General features: G+C 44.5%; 1 protein-coding gene across 8 annotated transcripts in view; it reads right to left on the minus strand.

The window, feature by feature from the left end:
* Positions 1 to 18,534, minus strand: part of RPH3AL (rabphilin 3A like (without C2 domains)) — a 296,941-nt gene that overhangs the window by 129,247 nt on the left and 149,160 nt on the right. The gene's annotated exons all lie outside the window — the stretch shown is intronic.

Here is an 18,534-nt window from a genome sequence, read left to right on the forward strand (position 1 = left end):
AGGGCATAAGTCCTCATTATTATTTCCAATCCCAGAATCTATTATATGTCAAGTTACTATAATACCTTACAATTACCGAAGATGTGACAGACCAAAAGACTTAAAGCTGAGTTTTGCGCAAACATTTATTGTCTAAATACAGAATGCATGTGTATTATTTCTTGAATTGTGGTGTGCTTGTGTATTTCTTCCAGATCTGTGCAGTAATTCAGTGTGAAACTGCCTCTATGCAGGAGCTTCCTGTAAAAAAAAGACCAGCCATTTCTGCTCTCTCCCTTAGTGCAGGGTGACTGGTCTTGTCTCCGCCCCTCCTGCAGTTTTCTGCAGGCAGCCTGTAGTGGGTGGGGCCTGCTGGGTCCCTCCCAGAGCACTGCTCTCTGTACAGGCTATGTTCAGCTCAGTGATGATGTCACTGTTACAAGTTAATGTCTGGACATTTGGTGCACAAAAAGTGGATTTATTTCCTTTTGAAATGATTGAAGAAAACATTTAAATGAAAGTATTTGTGCCCGAAGTTCAGTTTTAGGTTAAAAAAAAAAAAACGAACACAAATGTACATGTAAACATATATCTATTTTGCCCAATATTTCATAAGGCAAGACCGATAAAACGGTTCATGTCCACTACTCTACTCTCTTAAAATTGCATGGAAATGTTACATTATGAAAGTGATTACAAGTTATGATATAATTATACATTTCAGACAGTCTGTCAATTGAAGGAAACATAACAAGCACAGTTTGCGCACATTGTGTTCAGCAGCTGAGAAGGATAAAATCAAATTTTCTTCATTTAAAAACTCAGGCAAGAGAAAAACGGACATCATTGCCCAGACAGCATTATAGGCAGTCCTGAGCTAGCCTACAGTGTAGAGCTGTCATGTTTAAAAACACAAGCCATTCTAGACCTAGAATCAAATTATTATGATTTTTGCAGAGCAAAATGATGCTTGCAAATAATAAATTACAGGGGAATAATGCAAGCTTGCAAGTGATGCAAACTGTGAAACCAACACGATGTTCTTTGAAAGCCATGATCCATTCAGAAACAAGTTTTTAAAGATGGCCAAGTAAACCACCATTTACCTTAAAGCGGAGTTACACCCTAATGTGGAACTTCCGCTCATCGGAAACCCCCCCCCCCCCCCCCTCCGGTGCCACAGTTGGCACCTTTGAGGGGGGAAGGGGATGCAGATACCTGTCTAAGACAAGTATTTGCACCCACTTCCGGGCATATACTCCCGTGGGAGTCTCTTAACAATGTCCTGGAACTTTTCATGGCAAGCTTCATGAGCTATGTAAATGGCTTACAACCATAGCAAGGGCATTAGTCCACTTTGGTCAAAGCTGCACTTTTTGTTTTAATCTACAGATGTCCCTATATTTGCAGTGCAGGTTTAGTAAACTGAATAAATACATTTGTATTTGTGTTTTCGGTTTGAGGTTTTAGTAACAAAATGGTTTTGCTATAAAAATCTCTCCTTGATACTGTTAGCTATTTTATTGTTTTACTTAGTCCTGTGCACTGCTAATTAGTCTTGTTCTTTCACGTAGCATGGTTTTAGAGCAACTTTATATTAAAGGTCCCTTTCACACTGGAGGCATTTTTCAGGTGCTAAAGGGCTAAAAATAGCACCTGTAAAGTGCCTAAAAATGCCTCCCCTGCAGTCCCATTATGAGAGCCCGAGTGCTTTCACACTGGAGCGGTGCACTTGCAGGATGTTAGAAAACGTCCTGCAAGCAGTATCTTTGGATCAGTTTAGGAGCGATGTATTGAAATCAATGGGCACCGCTGCCAAAGAATTTAACCCTTTTTTTCAGCCACTAGCGACGGTTAAAAGCACCCCGCTAGTGGCTAAAAAGTGCAGCTGAAAAGAGTAAAGCGGCGCTTTACCACTAACGCGGAGCGGTGCCTCTGTGAAAAGGGGTCTTTAAGTCTTTGCAGTTTTATGTTAAATAACATTATTCTGAAATTGTTCAACGCTTTTTAGATGCTGCTTTCACAGATTGGTGAACCTCTGCCCATCTTTACTTGACCCGTTACTGACCTGCTGCCAATTAACCTAATTAGTTGCAAAATTATCTTTTGTTGACCTCTCCCAACTTTTTTGAGAAGCGTTGCATTCAATTTCAAAAATACTTTATTTAAAAATACCATATTTTTTCTTAAAATGGTACATTTTCTTAGTTTGATATGTTTTCTATTTTTTATTGTGACTAAAATTTGGGTTTATCAGATTTGAAAATCATTGAATTCTGTTTTTTTATGTAGATTTTACACAGCTTCCTAACTTTTTTGGAATTGGGGTTGTAAGCAAATAACATTCTTGTATTAAAAGATGTTTAGACTCCAACTAGAGAAATATAATTTTATTCTTCTAAAAATCATTAGTAAAACCTCATTTGGAAAATGCCATTCCGTTATGGGCACAAGTTCACAAAAAAATGCCATTGAAGAACTGGAGCGCAGAGGAGGGCAACCAAACTGATAAAAGACGTGGAGGAGCTCAGCTAGGAGAAAAGATTAGAGGAACTGAATTTATTCTCTCTTGAGTAGAGGATATTAAGGGGAGAATATGATCAACATGTATAAATACATAAGTGGCTCATATAGTGAACTTGATGTTGAGTTATTTACTTTCAGGTCTTTAGAGAGGACAAGGAGACATTCTTTACATATGGAGGAGAGGAAAGAGATTTAACCTACACCGTAAGAGCTGTGAAAATGTGGAAAAGACTCCCCCAAGAGCTGGTTCTGGGCAGCTCAGTAGATTGTTTTAAAAGAGGCCTGGATGCATTCCTAAATGCACAAAATATAACAGAATACTACTGTTTAGAAGTAATAATGCCAGGGGTAGTTGATCCATAGAATATTTTTTTACCCCGCTGGATCAAATTGGATCATGCTTTATTGAGCTTTTTTGCCTTTCTCTGTGGGTATTGAGTGGTATATATGGAGGTTTCTTTTTGTGTGTTTTTTTTTCCCTGGTTGTCTAGATGGACTAGTGTCTTTTTTAACCACTTGCTGACTTGCTCACACTGATATACATCTACAGAGTGGCACCGCTGTGCAAATTGGGGTACCTGTAAATCCTTGCTTTAAAGCAGGATATTGGGCGGGTACAAGCACGGGATGTCTGCTGCTGGCCGCGATTGCAGTGAGGGGAGTAAAACAAGATGTAAATGTGAGATGTGATGTAAACAAGGCATTTCCCCATTCTGCCTAGTGAAATGACAGGGGTCTACTGTTCCCGGTAATCGGGAACAGTGATCTCTGTCATGTTTCTGTAAGCCCATCCCCCCTTCAGTTAGAACACGCTGAGGGAACACTTAACCCCTTGATCGCCCCCTAGTGTTAACCCCTTCCTGGCCAATGTGCTTTTTACATTAATCAGTGTATTTTTATAGCACTGATCAATGTAATAATGTGACTGGTCCCCAAAAAGACTAATTTGGGGTCATATTTGTCTGCAGCAATGTTGCAGTCCTGTTATAAAATCACAGATCGCCGCCATTACCAGTAAAAACAATAAAAAACAAAAAAGTACCTAAATCTATCCTGCAGTTTGTAGACGTGATAACTTTTGCGCAAACCAATCAATATACGCCTACCAAAAATATGTAAAAGAATATAGATCGGCTTAAACTGATGAATAAATTTGTTTTTTTAATTTTTTTTGGGATATGTATTATAGCAGAAAGTAAAAAAAAAATTTAAATTGTCGTTTTTTTGTTGTTTATAGTGCAAAAAATAAAAAGGTGATCAAATACCACCAAAAGAAAGCTCTATTTGTGGGGAAAAAAAGGACGTCAATTTTGTTTGGATACAACGTCACATGACTGCGCAATTGTCAGTGCCGCATCGCAAAAAATGGCCTGGTCATTAAGGGGGCAAATCCTTCTGGGGCTGAAGTGGTTAAAGAGCTGGATAATTCCTAAAAGGCACACAATAGAACTGGATAGGAAAACCAGGGGTAGTTGATCCAGGGAATATCTGAATTCCTCATGGGGAAGGCAGGAAGGCATTTTGGCCCACTAGAGCAACTTGGGTCTTGCTTTATTATAGGATAGTATTTTCTATTTGTGTGCATTGTTTTGTTTTTTTTTACTATTTGGACTAGTGTCTTTTTTTAACCTAACTATTTAACTATATATTAAAAAAAATTTTGTGATAAAATCATGTAGTTTGCTGAATTGATCCCCAGTGACAGGTGTTGCTGACCTGTATTTTGCATTCTTGTATGTGGCCATTCTTCAGCACACTATCCATTTTTGCTCTGGAGCTACACAAATTTCAAAAGCCAGTTCACAGAACAGTAAACTGACATGCCCTTTATACAGAAGAGATGATCTGATTACTGGCAGACAGTCACAGGGGGAATAATTATAACTCAATAAGGTCATGCCAAGCACTAAGCAGCCTGATAACAATTTTGCCTTGGGCAGTTCTGGAGACTCCAATCTATGAAGTCACTTAATCACAAGGCCATTCTCAAGCAACCACCATTCCAAAGGCAACTCAAGTGTCAAAATGGATGCCTATTATGTAGCTTCTAAAGCATCAAAGCTGACTTCGTGTTAACAACAAATCGGTCAGGAAGAGTAAAGACCCTTTGTAAGGCCTATGGCAGGTAGCTAAAAGTGGAAATGTGTGTGGTGAGATATCTGCATCAGAGATATAAAGCTGGTGGGTGATTAAACTCCTTGCCATCCGATCTACTATAATATCAGCTTTGGGTGAGTTAACTCTTTAAAATGTTGCACTACAGAATTCCTTTGTACTGGTTTTCACTTATTTTGTACTGAAACGGTTTCATTTTTTACTGTCGTGTTTAACTGAAAGTTGTAATTATATAATGTCCCATTAACTCAGCTTTATGTAGTTAAAAATATATAGTCTTCTCTGTGTTTTCTCTATAAAGTTTTATGGACTGCGGAAGGAATTTCTAAATCTACTTTCCAAAATCTATGTTTACTAGATATGATGAGATGCATGTTTATGTATCCATCGTGAGGATTTATTTCTTGTGTGGTGACTGAGGCAAGAAGCGAGGAGACATCTCATCAATGTGGATACAAACAGCAAATACAAACCTAACATGACGTTTCATCCCTTCCACACTTTATCTAGACATGTTTTTTGTGCTGAAGTTCTATCGACAAAACATACCCTTGTAGCATTCATGCAAGCTTTTTTACCCAGGATGGGGAACATATAGGGGTGTTCACCAGATCAAGTTGCATTTGCAGCATGTCCAATTTCCCCATTCTTTAATGGGAAAATGGGATTTTTGAACTCACTGTAAAATCCATTTCTCGGAGTTCATTGATGGACACAGCACCTCCTTAATCTTGACCATTGGGTTATAGCGCCTCTGCAGGAGTATGACTAGGCAGAACAAAAATACACCCGGCTATGCCCATGGGCTGTCCTCAGTCAATATATAACCCCCTCCCTGCTCTAGGTATTCAGTTTTGAAGAAAGCAGTAAAAGAAGAAGTATCAAAAAAAGAGATTTGGGAGCTGTGTCCATCGATGAACTCAGAGAAATGGATTTTACGATGAGTACAAAAATCCCATTTTCTCTTTCGTTCATCGACGGACACAGCGCCTCCTTAATCTTGACCATTGGGACATCCAAAAGCAGTGCCATAGAAAAATGAGGGGTGGTCAAAATAACCCAAGGCTAACCACAAGAGCCCTAACCAGGACACATGAGCCTTAACTGGGTCACATAAGCCCCATTTGAAATAAAAAATGTTTAAAGAAAAAACACCCCTTATGAGGGAACCCCCCTCTTAAACAGCAGCCTTCAAAACCTTGTGGCCAAAAGAAGCATCTGAAGATGCCAAAATATCTACTTTATAGAATTTAGTGAAGGTATGCACTGACGACCAAAAGGCCGCCTTGCAAACCTGTGATATTGATGCTTGATGACGGAAGGCCCAAGAAGTACCAAGCGCCCGAGTAGAATGCACAGTGACAGGGAAAGGGGGAACCCGACCCTTAATAGAATAGGCCTGAGTCACAGTCTGTCTGATCCATCGGGAGATGGTAGCCAAAGAAGTGGCCAGCCCTTTCCTTGGTCCTTCTGGATTCCAGATACACCGAAATTGCATGAACCACATCCAAGGTATGCAAAGCAAATTCCTTGGGATGAGCCGGCTTGGCACACAAGGACGGCAACAAAATGTCCTCATTCAAATGGAAGTCAGAGGCAACCTTGGGCAAAAATGACGGACAGGGACGAAGAACCACGTAATCCCTATGGAGTACTAAATAGGGACTACGCCAGGATAATGCCGCCAACGCTGCCAACTCCGAAACCCTGCGGGCCAAGGTAATAACCACCAGGAAAGCCACCTTCTGGGACAATGTAGGTACGGGAATCTCCTGAATATTCTCAGGTGGAGGTTTCTGGAGAACCGATAGCACCAAGTTTAAATCTCATGGCGGCAAAAGAGACCATACAGGCAGAGTCACATGCCGGACTCCTTAAATGAAGGTACGAACTAAAGAGTGAGTGGCCAGGGCTCACTAAAAGAAGACTGCTAAGGCAGACACATGGCCCTTGATGGTGCTCAAAGCCAACTTCTGCTCAATGACCTGTTGAAGAAAATCTAAGATCCGAGCCACAGAAAAGGATCGAGGATGAATGGCAAATGACCCACACCAAGAAACGTATGCTTCCCACGTACGATAGTATATCTTACTAGAAGTCAACTTCCTTGTCATCACCATAGTAGGGATCACTGATACCGACAGACCTCTGCCTCTCAGTACCTGGCTTTCAATGGCTAAGCCATTAAAACCAGTTACTGTAAAACAGGATGGAAGCTCTGCCCTCGGTACAACTGGTCCTCTTTTAGAGGTAGCATCCAAGGGACATTTACGGCCACTGAAAGACTTTCGCCCTCGGTCCTTCGTAGGCACAGCAGAAGAGGAAGGCGTTGGCCCCAGAGTGAAACTAGGACAACTACCAGAGGAACTTGCAAGATGTCAATTGGAAGTAACTGAGGCTCGTGGCACTGAACCTGCTGAAGGGGCCAACGATTGAGAAGAAAAATGACTAACCTGGTCAGAATTCACTCCAGAATCAAACCCAGGTAGCACAATTTCCTGGACAGGGCTAGAGGGAACCTTGGGTAGTTTGATGTCACCTGAACCTTTACAGGAATTATACCCACACAAGGAGACACAAGGAGACACAGGGCCCCATGAAGTGGACAAATTCTGTCCCCCTCCTTTGGTACACCCAAAAGGTTCAATTCATGGAGCCCCTTTATGCCCAAGAAGGAGGTCTATGAATCAGGAAATCAGCGAAGATGTCCCCTTACCCCAGAAATGGGTGAGGGAAGACCTTCATGCTCAAGGAGTCTTGTCAGTGGATCCAGAGAAGATTGCTCAAGGCTTACCAGACCAAGATTTCTTGGAACTTCCTGGGGAAGACTTGAGAGATCTGTTTCCTTTATCTGCAGTCCCGGGAGCCCGGAAGAATTTCTTTTGGGCTGAGAAGGAAGGCCCCCATCTGCGACAAGCCTCCTTCCCTTTCCTAGATTGAAGCAAGAAGGTACTCTTTCCCCCTGTGATACCCTTAATGATGTCATCCAGGGTAGCCCCAAACAGGCGGTCGTCATGAAAGGGCAGATCAACTAGAGCTTTTTTAGAGGATGCTGATCAATTCTTAAGCCACAGCACACGTCTAATCACCACTGCTGAAATCAAAAGCTTGGACAGCACAGGAGCTGCATCAAAGGCTGCATCACAAATATACTGTAGCCCATGGACCAACTGGTCCACTAAATCAAGCAGCGGGAACCAGCTCACTACCTAGACCCTGGCGCAAAAGCTTGGCCAATATCATTAGTGTCTGCAACACCAGAGCCGAGGCCAAGACAGAACACAATGCCAACCCAGCCATAGTAAACATGCTGTGTGCCACAGCCTCTACTTTCCTGTCAGCTGAGTCCTTAAAGGATGGGGATTCCTCTACTGGGATCATGATTGCGCTATTCAACCTGGAAACAGGAGGGTCCACCACTGGTGGGGTAGTCCACTTCTTTAAAGTGATTCTTCAAAGGGGTAGCATACTGAGAAACGTTTGGGGACCACAAAGGGTGATTTTGGTTGTTCCCATTCCTTATAGGTAATGCGGCAGCATCAGGCTCAGGATCAGATGAGACAGACTGGGAAGGGGAAGGCGGGGGGGCGCTTCCCCCCAGGTCTTTGCCCACACGCTACTTCCACCCGGGATACAAATGACTCAAGGACCACCATCAGCGCAACCATGGGAAGCTGGGGTTTTCGAGGGACCTGCCACCTCCATGGGGGATTCAGTGGGTGAGATGCGACCCTGAGGCTCCATAAAGGAAGAAGACCCTGTAGTACAAAGGAACTTTGACACCCCAATGACCAGGGTACCTATCAGCAGAGAAGGAGATACACAAGGACCCCCAAAGACTCATCCTACCAAATGGAGGAGAGCCACAATCGGACCCAGTAACACCAATGTCGGTGTCCATTTCATGTATCCCAGGACAGGAAGAGAAGCATAGGGGAGCAACAGGAGGAGCTCTGGCATCTCCATGAGGTTCTGGCCGTCTCTAGCATCTCACTAGACTAATGAAAATGGCCGCTGTGACATCATCGGCTACACAAAAATGGTCGTCAGCCGGAGACCAGCCAGACCAATGGAAAATGGCCACTGTAACCTCATCGGCTATACAAACATGGCCACCAGCCGGAGACCAGCCAGACCCAGTGATGTCATCTGCTGAAGTTTGCTGCCAGGATCCTCTCTGTGCCTCCAACACAACATTGCTGCACCCTCTGCAGGGGGATCCCCTTCTAAAAAGGTACTGTACTCCACCAGGCAGTGTGAACATTTAAGGGGACACCGCTATGCGCTCTTTACTGGGACCCCCAAACTGTGCACCACCTCACACTGCATGCACCTAGGGGCCTCCGCTGCACTGGAACCCCGCCCCCCATACTGCCAGGGCAGGACACACACTGCCCAGAAGGGAAATGGCAGGGGAGACCCCCAGGGGTCTCTGCTGACTGCCCTGGGACTCCCACCAATCTGTGGGGGGAGGAGGAAGCCCAGTTTAACCAGGGAACTTTAGGGTGGGAGGAGGGATCCTGCAGGCAGGTCAGACCATCCCTGCAGCGTACCCGCGTCCACCCAAAACCACGCAAAGAGGGAAAGGGGGGACTGTACTTACCGATCCATGGTGCAGGTGACCCTCCAGAAATAACTCCTCGCCACCGAAGTGGGGGGGCTGTCGGCCAAGGGACAGCTGCGACTCGCACCAGAGCCCGTTCGTATGCGACCTTGCGAGACGTTTAACTCGCGGGCCAGCCTCCATCCGTTGAGGTTATGTTGTAGCTGACCTAGTGCGTAACTGCGATCTGCTCTCTGGCTGCACTGGGGAGACCACTGGATCTAGATTATCCAGCACGTTGCCTAGCCTGGCAATTGATTGCAGATCTCCCAGGAGAAAATGCATGGAAAAAAAAAAAAGACAAAAAGTAAAATTTTCTAGGACCAAAAGATCCCAGCAAGGAGCTAGGTCCTTACTCCTGACCAAACAGAAATAAACTGAATACTTAGAGCAGGGAGGGGGGTTATATACTGACTGAAGACAGCCCATGGGCGTAGCCAGGTGTTCTGCCTAGTCCTCCTGCAGAGGCGATATAACCCAATGGTCAAGATTAAGGAGGCGATGTGTCCGTCGAACGAAAGAGAAACCCAGATGCAAATTGTGCAGCCATTGGCCCCGATTTGTGTTCACAATTTACTATATGCAGATGACAACACTAATTTTATCAACAATTTGCCATTGATTGCCATGAAGAAACGTCTCTGCTTGTTACACATTTGACCCACAATTTAGAATGTTAACCCAAGATACATTTCCTGCCATTCAAACTTTCCACCCACCATTGATCTATGTTACAACTAACATACAGTGATTGAGCCTAGAATTGTCTTTTTATGTAGGATAACACCCCTATGTCTTCAGGTGGAAAGTTTCTTCAAAAGGTAATTAAAGAAACCTGAATTAATGTTGTGATCCCATTTAAATTACAAGTGCTGTTTTTACCATTTCAAAATTAAATGTCAGAATAACTTCCTGAGAGTTATCAGTATACAGTATATTCACTCATTATATTTTCTTATTTCTGAGCGGCAAACCTAGGAAAACTGGTACATAAATCTGGACATGGGTCTAGGATGTGGGTCGAAAAACAATTCTTTGTAAGGGAAACAGACGTATCTATAAATAAAATGTAAAAAAGTAAAAAAAGTTATCAAGTTCCAGTGATTTTTATTTCAATTTCAGTAGTTCTGCACTATAGATAAAACACAAAATGTCACAAATCAGAATCTAGATCACTGTGTTGCAGTGACATAATCTACATGGTAAAGTCTAAAAAATGTAAGTATTAGTCATGGCTTGTTAAATGGGTGACAGAAGAGACCCTGTCAGGAAGAGATAAGCTCCAATAGACAAGAAAAGTAATGCAACTGTTGGAATTAAACCCAACATTGTGATTTCAGCCAATGTTTTTTTTCCTCTATGTCCCTTCAGCCCTTTTGCAATGCCTCTGATCCTTTTGATCTTTCAAAGTTCATGGCACGTTTGTTAATTTTCCAGGGAATATGATCTGAATAGAAAATGATGGCTCAAGAAATAACCCACCAGAAACGTTCATCCTAGTTCAGTCTTGAGCTTTGAAGTGGGAAAAAAAAAAATCAAAGCTCTGTGTGAATAAAGTGATTGAAGAAAAAGTGTGAAACGCAACAGCTAAGGTTAATGGATATTGGTGATGGGTGTAAGCTCAGATGCTGCTCAACATTTAAGTGGAACTTCGGCCAAACAGCTAAATATTGTACATATTGAATTATGTGAACGGTTTTACCTGCCAGAATATTAGTACAATGTACATCTGATCATTCTAGTGTTTTACATACCCCACCACACTGAGTTTCTAAGAGGGGGAGCTAGGTTGGTGATGGCTATCTTTGTCATTTTCCCTCTGATTGTGCAACACCCATCTGATGGCTGAGTGTAGGAATAAAATGTTTTGGAAGTCACTATGCCACCCCTAGCCTGCTGAATGGATAGTACAGTAACATGAACATACTTCAAAGCCCTCACTCTGCTCCCCCCCTCCTGTATGCTGCCCCAGAAAATCTTCCAGTGCCTGAACACATGATAAACTGGCAGCATTAAAAAGTGCACTTGACGCCACATAAATCTCAGTCTCTGTTTGAATATTGCAGGAAGATAAAAGCAAGAGAAAGTTTAGGCAATATAAAAGCAGTACTTTGAAATACATTGAATCAATTTAATTTTATACAAAGTGAACTGCATCTTACATTTTCCTCGACTTCCACTTGATAATACTAAATAACACCAAATGCAGATAGGCCTTACGCCAAACTTTTAAGGAGAAAAGAACGCTAAGACCCGTCAACATTTTTGTTGCTTGTTGCTGTTTCTTAGGGAGGTTTCCCATCATTTCCTTTCCCAGTGATACTCTACCACAGCACAGAATATTATATATATATATATATACATACACACACACACGCACACATTATATATATATATATATATATATATATATATATATATATATATACATACATACATACACATACACACACATATATACATATATATATACACACATACACACACACACACGTTTCCACTGTACTGTGTCTTCATTGGAAGCATTTCCCCTTACTTTCTTCAGTGATGGGGAAGCTGAACTCTTTCTTCACTTAAAAAAAAAAAAAACAGGAATTCTTAAAGCAGAGGTACCCATACTGCAGCTGCTGCCTTTTAATAATAGGACACTTACTTGTCCTGGAGTCCAGCAATGTCAGCATCACAGTTGATGTTTCCATCAGCTGTTGGCACCATTGTAGGTAAGGGAACCTGGCAGTGTAGCCTTAGGGCTTCATGCCGGGAACCCTACTGTGCATGCACAAGGCCCTGATCCTCTCTTTCTACTGGCCTGGCAACAGGGGAAGGAGGAGGGAGCTCCATGGTGATGTCATGCTCCCACTCCCAGAAGTGGGAACAGGATACCGGTCAAAGACAGGTCCACTACCCCCCCTTTGAAAGGTGGCAATTATGGCACCAGAGGGGGGGGGGAGGAAGCAAATGAGCAGAAGTTCCACTTTTAGGTGGAACTCCACTTTAACTTACTTTAACCACATCATTACAGTGCAGTTACACCCCCTTCCTGACCAGACCAATTTTCTGCTTTCAGCGCTCTCACAGTTTGGATGACAATTACTCAGTCATCCAACACTGTACCCATATGAAACTTGCGTCCTTTTTTCCACACAAATAGAGCTTTCTTTTAGTGGTATTTAATCACTAGGGTTTTTTTTTTTTGTGCTATAAATAAAATAAAACGTAAATTTTGTGAAAAAATTGCCTTTTTCTTTGTTTCTGTCATAAATTTTTGCTAATTAGTAATTTTTCTTCATAAATTTTGGCCAAAATTTATACTGCTACCTATCTTTGGTAAAAATAACCCACATTAGTATATATTATTTGGTCCTTGTGAAAGTTATAGAGTCTACAAACTATGGTGCCAATCACCGAAAATTGATCACTTCGGTTATTTCTCACACACAGCATATGCATACAACAAATTACACCCCAAAATACATTCTGCTACTCTTCCCGAGTATAGCGATACCACATGTGTGAGACTTTTACACAGCCTGGTCACATACAGAGCACCAACATCGATGTAGTACCTTCAGACGTTCTAAGAGCAAAAATTACGCATCTCATTTCTCAACCACCTATTACACTTTTGAAAGCCCTGGAGTACCAGGACAATGGAATTTCCCATAAAATGACCCCATTTTGGAAAGCAAACACCCCAACATATAATCTGTGAGGCATAATGAGTCTTTTGAACGGTTAATTTTTTTTCCAGAAGTTTTTGGAATATGTGGAAAAAAATTAAAACGCATTTTTTTTTTTACACAAAATTGCCAATTTATAAGATATATCTAACACATAGCATGTATATAGCAAAAATTACACCCCAAAATACATTCTGCTACTCTTCCCGAGTATGGCGATACCACATGTGTAGGACTTTTCCACAGCGTGGTCACATAGAGAGGCCGAACATTGAAGTAGTACGTTCAGGCGTTCTAGGAGCATAAATGACACATCTCATTTCATTCCTACCTATCACACTTTTGAAGGTCCTGGACCACCAGGACAGTGAAATTACCCACAAAATGACCCCATTTTGGAAAGCAAACACCCCAACGTATATTCTATGAGACATGGGCTGGAAATAGGTACTCGGGTACTCTGATGGGCTGAATATAGGTACTCGGGTACTCTGATGGGCTGAATATAGGTACTCTGGTACTCTGATGGCCTGGTGACAGGTACTCGGGTACTCTGATGGCCTGGTGACAGGTACTCGGGTACTCTGATGACCTGGTGACAGGTACTCGGGTACTCTGATGGCCTGGTGACAGGTACTCAGATGAACTGTGACAGGTACTCGGGTACTCAGATGGACTGGCACAGGTACTCGGGTACTCAGATGGACTGGGACAGGTACTCGGGTACTCAGATGGATGGGATAGGTACTCGGGTACTCAGATGGACTGGGACAGGTACTCGGGTACTCAGATGGGCTGTGACAGGTACTCGGGTACTCGGATGAACCGTGACAGGTTCTCGGGTACTCGGATGGGCTGTGACAGCTACTCGGGTACTTGGATGAACTGTGACAGCTACTCGGGTACTTTGATGGGCCGTGACAGGTACTCGGGTACTCTGATGGGCTGGGACAGCTACTCGGGTACTCTGATGGGCCATGACAGGTACTCGGGTACTCTGATGGGCTGGGACAGGTACTCAGGCACTCTGATGGGCTGGGACAGCTACTCGGGTACTTTGATGGGCTGTGACAGGTATTCGGGTACCCTGATGGACCGTGACAGGTACTCGGGTACCCTGATGGACCGTGACAGGTACTCGGGTAACCTGATGGACCGTGACAGGTACTCGGGTACCCTGATGGACCGTGACAGGTACTCGGGTACCCTGATGGACCGTGACAGTTACTTGGGTACCCTGATGGACCGTGACAGGTACTCGGGTACCCTGATGGACCGTGACAGGTACTCGGGTACCCTGATGGACCGTGACAGGTACTCAGGTACCCTGATGGACCGTGACAGGTACTCAGGTACCCTGATGGACCGTGACAGGGACTTAGGTACCCTGATGGACCGTGACAGGGACTCGGGTACTCTGATGGACCGTGACAGGTACTCAGGTACTCTGATGGACCGTGACAGGTACTCGGGTACTCTGATGGGCTGGGACAGCTACTCGGGTACTTTGATGGGCTGTGACAGGTATTCGGGTACCCTGATGGACCGTGACAGGTACTCGGGTACCCTGATGGACCGTGACAGGTACTCGGGTACCCTGATGGACCGTGACAGGTACTCGGGTACCCTGATGGACCGTGACAGGTACTCGGGTACCCTGATGGACCGTGACAGGTACTCAGGTACCCTGATGGACCGTGACAGGTACTCAGGTACCCTGATGGACCGTGACAGGTACTCAGGTACCCTGATGGACCGTGACAGGTACTCAGGTACCCTGATGGACCGTGACAGGTACTCAGGTACCCTGATGGACCGTGACAGGTACTCAGGTACTCTGATGGACCGTGACAGGTACTCAGGTACCCTGATGGACCGTGACAGGGACTTAGGTACCCTGATGGACCGTGACAGGGACTCGGGTACTCTGATGGACCGTGACAGGTACTCAGGTACTCTGATGGACCGTGACAGGTACTCGGGTACCCTGATGGACCGTGACAGGTACTCAGGTACCCTGATGGGCTGTGACAGGTACTCGTGTACTCTGATGGGCTGTGACAGGTACTCGGGTACTCTGATGAACTGGGACAGGTACTCGGGTACTCTGATGGACTGTGACAGGTACTCAAATACTCTGATGGACTGTGACAGGTACTCAAATACTCTGATGGACTGTTACAGGTACTCTGATGGACTGTGATTGACAGGTACTATGAGGGGTGGTGACAGATCCTCTTTATTGGGGGGGGGGGGCAATCAGTGTACTTGGTGTGAACTGTTGGCGGTAACGAGATGTTACCGCAATCTCCTCCTTACACACGATCGGTGTGTGAGGAGGAGAACCCGGTAACATCTCGTTACCGCGGTTTGTTTACATTTTAGTGATCAGCTGTGAAAGGATCACAGCCGATCACGTGGGTAAACAGCCGGCCAATGGCTGTTTACCAGCGTCGGTGACGAGCAGTGTTCCCGGGGAACACGCCGCCACCGACGTGCACGCGCAGCGCGCCCACGATTGCGCGCATGCGCCGTGCACAATCGGGGTGTGACCATCTGTGATCGGCCGTGACTTCATCACGGGTAACCTCGTTAATGAGGATTGATAAAAGGAATATCCCTAAAATGGTCAATAGGAGGGCTTTAAAGAGCCTATTAAACCATATTCAAACCCCACAAAGTCACAAGAGGTTGTACAGGAGAACCTGTGACGTTGATGGTACTCAGGCCTAAACGTTGATCCAAGCCTAACTGCAGAAAGATGATAATTCTTCCCACAGAGTCTTTCCTGGGGTGAAACTTTCTTTCCTCATACCAGGCAAAATAAGCATTTCATATGCAACAACAGACCTTGCAAGAGGTAGACTTCTTTGTTTTTTAATAGTGTAAGCCCTTGTACACACGATCGGAGATTCCGACGGAATGTGTCCGATCGGAGCGTTTTGTCAGATATTCCGACTGTGTGTGGTCTGCATCGGACTGTTTCCGTTGGAATATCCGTCAGACCAAATTTTCCAACTTGCCGGAAATATTTTCCGACAAAATGCTCCGATCAGACATACTCCGATCATGTGTAGAGAATTCCGATCGGACAAAGTGCCACGCATGCTCAGATCAAATTCCTACATCAAAGCTATTGGCTACTAGCCTGAACGTAGTCCCGTCGTAACGAAATAGCGCCATCATGTTCTGAGCGATCGGATTTTCCGACAACTTTGTCCGACTGTGTGTATGCAACAGTTTCGGACAAAATCCGACGGATTTGGTTGTCGGAATCTCCGATCGTGTGTACAAGGGCTAAGAATCACCGAATCAGAGAGACCTCTGCCCTTCAAGACCTGAGCTTCAACAGCAATGCCATTAAAACCAGAAATTGTGAAGCATGGTGGCAAATCAGGAAATCTACATGATCTAAAAGGTAAGGTGACCAGATTTTTTTAAATGAAATCCAGGAACATATTTTATTTTATTGGCAAATGGTAAACTATTATATAAGCATATTTTCCTCAGATTATATATGCAGTATGTGTTTTTGGAATAATTGTATGATATATACGATATTTCTCACATTTCGTCCAAAAAAAAAAAGATATTTCTTAGAATTATTTGAGATAGAACTACCAAATGTTATGACGATAAGGTAGAGAAAAAAACAGAGTGCAGAGTTCAGGAGTGCATTACATATGCAGGGCTCAGGAATGCGCTACATAGAGAATGCAGGGCTCAGCTGTGCATATCTATGCCACCACACCAGTGCCCAGCAATGCAGCCTGACCAGTGCCCAGCAATGCAGCCTGACCAGTGCCCATCAATGCAGCCTGACCAGTGCCCATCAATGCAGACTCATCAGTACAGGGGATCAGAGAGAGGAGAGGAAGAGGAGAGCCGACCAGCATTGCCTGCTGTGACAGTTTTAATTTTAAATTGCTGGGTGCCTGTCGTCACACAAGTCCTGCCTCCTGGATCGGCTCCTACCTATGATAGACAGCACATGTCCCAGCATTGGACAAGTGTGCTCTCTATCAAAGAAGCCAAACCAGGAGGCAGGACTTTGTGCAATGGTAGGCGCCCGGCAATTCAAAATTAAAGCTGTAACAGCTGGCGATGCCATCCTGACACTCCCCAGTGTGTGGCACCTGGGGTGGACCGCACCGCCCCGCCCCATTGGTATGCCACTGGCTTCGGCACTCCCCCCCTGCCTCAGCACCCACTTTAATTTTGCCCTGCACCTGCCACCGTCCCTGCAATCCGGAGAAAAATAACGGGTACAGGCTGGCTCCGGGGATAGTGTCCTCAGTCCAAGGACTGTCCCCAGAAACCGGGGACATCTGGTCATCCTACTAAACGAGCCCAAGGAATGTATGCAAGAAATATGTTCAGGTCAGAGTACCACAGTTTATCTCCGCCAGTGCTACGAGAATCACTGGAATACAACCAACTCTGATCCTGCAGAGTAAACGGGGAAGAATTTTCAGGAGAGCTAAAGTGGTTAAGTCAGTGTTCTCAATTACTGGCAATTGGCAGTCACGCTGATGGGCCGTATAAACGGTCGGATTTTCCGCCGGGAAATGTTCGATGTGAGACTGTTGTCAGAAATTCCAACCGTGTATATGCTTCATCGGACACTTTCTGTTGAAATTTCTGCCAACAAATGTTTGAGAGCAGATTCTCCAATTTTTGTTGTCGGAAATTCCGAATGTGTGTACACAATTCCAATGCACAAAAGTCCACGCATGCTCAGAATCAAGCAGAAGAGCCGCACTGGTTTTTGAACTTCATGAACTTCAGACCAGGGTCCAGCCCCCATCCCCAAATCCTTTTAGCAGGGGTGTCCAAACTTTTTTCAAAGAGGGCCAGATTTGATGAAGTGAACAGGCGTGAGGGCCGACCATTTTGCCTGACATTCTTTGAACCATTAAAATTCGGTCTAAGTGTGTTTGTTCAAGCACTAATACACTGCCCAACAAGAATTCTCTTGCCTTTGTGGCTGTGTGTGAGTAAAGAGATGATCTCGGGCATGTTATCTGGATATACCGTATTTAATGGCGAATAGCACGCACCTTCACTTTAAGAGGGAAGTTTCAGGAAAAAATCTTACAATTTTAAATAAAGAACTGTGAAGCAAAATAAGGGTCAGTGTCCATCTGCAGACCCCCAGTTTCCAGGAATGCAGCGCCTACCATTTCTAAAAATTCAGCACCCACCCTTGCCAGGAATGCACCCGCCATTGCCAGGCATGCACCCGCCATTGCCAGGACTTCACCCACCATTGCCAGGAATTCATCCACCATTGTCAGGAATTCACTCACCATCGCCAGGAATGCAACCACCATTGCCAGGAATGCAACCACCATTGCCAGGATTTCACTTAATATTGCCAGGAATGCACACACCATTGCCAGCAAAGCACCCACCATTGCCAGGATTTTACTCACTATTGCCAGGAATGCACCCACCATTAGCCAGGAATGCACCCACCATTAGAGAGGAATGCACCCACCATTAGCCAGGAATGCACCCCCCATTGCCATCAGTGCAACCTTGGAGGGGACATGGAGGGGGCAGACCGAGCACCAAAGATATCCTACAGGAGAATCTCCTGTTTACACAACGGCCTCTTTAAGAGAAAGT

This window comes from Lithobates pipiens, unplaced genomic scaffold (genome assembly GCF_037356315.1).
Source record: "Lithobates pipiens isolate NorthernLeopardFrog02 unplaced genomic scaffold, aLitPip1_a1.2 Scaffold_16, whole genome shotgun sequence".
In the NCBI taxonomy this organism is placed as follows: domain Eukaryota; kingdom Metazoa; phylum Chordata; class Amphibia; order Anura; family Ranidae; genus Lithobates; species Lithobates pipiens.